We start from the raw sequence: 3,594 nt of genomic DNA, 5'->3' as shown, positions 1-3,594 counted from the left end.
CACTGGTCATATGCAGTCGAATTGAATTTAGAAAGACAAAAATCAGTGATGCAAATCATAATTTAGGTTGACTGTGAAGCCTTATTGGACAGTTTTGTCACTATATAGCAATGTCTTTGGCACTTTGTAGATTTATTATGCATTGTAATATTTATTTTTTCTCAATGTCCGACTTTGTTTTTTATTGAACACATCTTGTAATAAACCTGTATAAGTATTAGCAGATTCACAATATCTGTAACTCCCAAATGTGTTAGTAACACAGTGCACGCTAGACATGTAAGAAGCATTAGCCGCGTTAGCTTATTCACAATACTTCTAATTCCTAATTTTGCTAGTATAACACTACACATTAGCCATGTTAGAATTGTTTGCTACATCAGCATATTTACAGTACCAATAACTGCGAAACTAATTTGCAACAAATCAAAAAAACGGACTTATATCACTTAAACAAATGTTACTGTGACTATTGTAGCTCCCAAATCTGTTAGTAACACAGTAACTGTTAGGTATGTTAGAAGCATTAGGTGCGCGAATGTTTTTACAATACCTGTAACTACCATAATTGTTAGAAACAAAGTACACGTTAGTCATGGTAGAAGTGCTAGCCATGTTAGCGTATTCAAAATACCCGTGACTACCATGCTTGTTGGTAACACAGTACATGTTAGTCATGGTTGAAACATTAGCTTAACATTAGACTATAACTCCCAGTTATGTTTGTAACACATTTCACGTTAGCCTTGTTAGAAATATTAGCAGATTCACAATATCTGTAACTCCCAAACGTGTTAGTAACACAGTGCACGCTAGACATGCAAGAAGCATCAGCTGCGTTAGCTTTTTCACAATAATTCCTAATTTGTTAGTATAACACTACACGTTAGCCATATTAGAAGCATTAGCACATTCACAATATCTGTAACTCCAGAATCTGTTAGTAAAACAGTACAAAAGTAAAAACGTACTGATATCACTTAAACAAATGTTACTGTGGCTATTCTAACCCCCAAGCTGTTAGTAACACATTACACGTTAGCCATGTTCGAAGCGCTAACCGGGTTAGCATATTCACAATACCTGCAACTCCCATCTTTGTTAACACAGTACACGTAAGCCATGTTAGAAGCATTAGCGTTGTCGTATTCACAACATTTCTAACGCTAATTCTTGTTAGTAACACAGTACACGTTAGAAACATTAGCGCATTAGCCTACTTGTGAGGGTGCTTCCACAGCAGTCGCGTCGGCGTGTAATTAAGCGCACACTTTCAATAAAAAGTCAATGCAAACGCCCGCACACCAGAATTCCTGGCCTCTGTGTTTGGAGTGCGTGTAAGCGCACGTTGCTACATGAGTTTTTAAGTCGGGTCGCGAGCTCTACATTACAAATCAGGCACGTACTGAGCACATGCATAATCTTGAACCCGGTTCTACATTTCCACGCACAAGCGCAGCACTGTGACCAATCAAGGACCCGGATTTGGGAGCTGCTTGTGGGTGGTGTCTGCTTCAAAGCACTGAAGTGCCAAACATGATCAAAGAGGAATGAATCATTGTGGTTTGTGCCCAGTTGGGTTAATAAGACACAAGATAGACATTAAAGGAACAGAGTTGTGAAAACAAAAGTCTTTAGCAAGATTTTAGCAAGGGTATTTTCAATCGCTTTTACTTTTTCCTTCGAGGTTCTCCCTATTGTAGGTGGCGGACGAACAGTAAAAATACAGTAGAAGAAGTATCTCCTCCCTGCCACTACGTGCGTGACCGCGCTGGTCCGGTGTGAATACCACCTGCTGAGCGCGCGTTCATAGCCCCACGTAGACCTCGTTCTTGAACGCACCGCACGCGGCCTGTATGTGAGCACCTTGACTCCCAACCTTGTTTGCAACAACAAAAAGACTGATACATTTAAAACAGATTTTATCTACGTCTACTCCCAAACACGTTAGTAGCGAACAGCTACTCATTAGCGTAGCATAATCTCAATAACACCCAACAAACAATTACAGAGTTCTGTGTACCTCTTGTAATCGCTTTAACCCTCATGCTCTCTTCTGGGGTCCAGATGACCCGACCCTTACATCGACGTGAGATCCCTCCCATGACAAAGGTGGACTTTATGTCTGCCACAGACAAAAGACATAAAATAATTAAGAAAAGAAGTTCAGCTCGCTGTATTGCTGGGTCCATATGACCCCATTTTTAATGGAAGCATGCCTAGGATAGCACAATGTTTACCATCAGTAAGCGCAACCAGAAAAATACATACATAAGGTGCTTCAAATTATAATGTGGCCTTTTATTTAGTTTTTATGTTACTTTTGAGTGCGCCTTTAAAGAGCAAAAAATATAAAATCTGGAGACAAACTGCATATAAATATATTTTAAATTACCAATTTTTTTTCTTGGTGTTTTCTCTATTGAAATATCTAGAAATATAATATTAGTGTCACTTAGCTAAAAGTGGGCTTTAGCAGCCACTTCAGTGTGGCTTTTGGCAGAAAGCTAATACCACAGTTGGTCTATCCATACGAGCATTTATTCAAACTATGCAACATATAGTAACAGCTAAAATTGTATTGTTTCTCTTATCAGACTTTTATCAGCTTTTGCATATTTGAAATCAAGGTGTTGTGTACATAATACTAAATGGAGAGATGCAGCACTTATTACGTTAACCGATAACCCGATTCTAGAAACGTTTGTTTGACAAATGATTTGTTTAAGTTGCTGTTTGAGGAACAGAACTGATCATTTTTCTCGTAGTTTAGCAGCAGTGTTTATGTGGAAGTATTACGGAGGAAAATTGCAGTCTGTATATCTTCATATACTGACAGTCGCTGCTTTGTGTAGATAGCGCTACATGGTTCCGTGTGGCGTGAATGCACCTGCACGGCTAAGGGTGTGATGCATTACACTGAACGGTGACCTTCATATTCTGTCGGTTTGTGTTATGAATAGGAAGATGTGCGATGTTAACAGCATTGATACTGCTGACCTTGATCGGTGGGTGTTGGTGTAACTCCACAAAGGCTGCACAACTTATTGTGGAATATTTATGGATCTTACACCCCCCCCCCTCCCTTCTGTCTCCAACACACCCACTCATGTGCTGACATACGCCATGCTCCAAACACACATTCGCAGCTCATCTTTTATTGTTTCTAGCACTCTTATGGTGTTGTTTTGATCCCCGTCAAAAGTCTCCACTTACAAGCAGCTGATGGAAAGATGGAGACGTGGGATTAGACGCCCTCTCCCGTCTTCCCTCATTTCCCCCTTAATCACTATAAATTGGGATGAAGAGCTTACTGGCGTGCCAGCATCTGAGCTCCATGCAGTGGCTGGCTTCCTCCACATGCAATAAAACGGGCTGAGGCTTTTGCCACATCTGCTAATGATGAATCTCAATGCATTATGGAGTGAACTGGGCAAATGCTAATGATGGTTTGGGACTTTAGTGGAGGTTCTGCCAGAGCTACACATTTCTTTTTTTTTTCTATTACCTCCACTTGTGTGGTGTCTTTTTCGTCAGATTTGCAGTTGGATTTTAATGAGATTCTATCGTTTTTTGTTCCCTTTTTGGGTTTCA

General features: G+C 40.0%; 1 protein-coding gene across 1 annotated transcript in view; it reads left to right on the top strand.

Annotated features, from left to right (window-relative positions):
* carmil3 (capping protein regulator and myosin 1 linker 3) overlaps nt 1-3,594 on the top strand; it is a gene marked incomplete at its 3' end in the record, with an annotated part of 127,718 nt that overhangs the window by 64,063 nt on the left and 60,061 nt on the right. The window lies entirely within an intron of this gene.

This window comes from Oryzias melastigma, linkage group LG17 (assembly GCF_002922805.2).
Source record: "Oryzias melastigma strain HK-1 linkage group LG17, ASM292280v2, whole genome shotgun sequence".
Classification (NCBI taxonomy): Eukaryota; Metazoa; Chordata; class Actinopteri; order Beloniformes; family Adrianichthyidae; genus Oryzias; species Oryzias melastigma.
The sequence above is the reverse complement of the archived record's forward strand: the minus strand, read 5'-3'. Positions and strand labels throughout refer to the sequence as shown.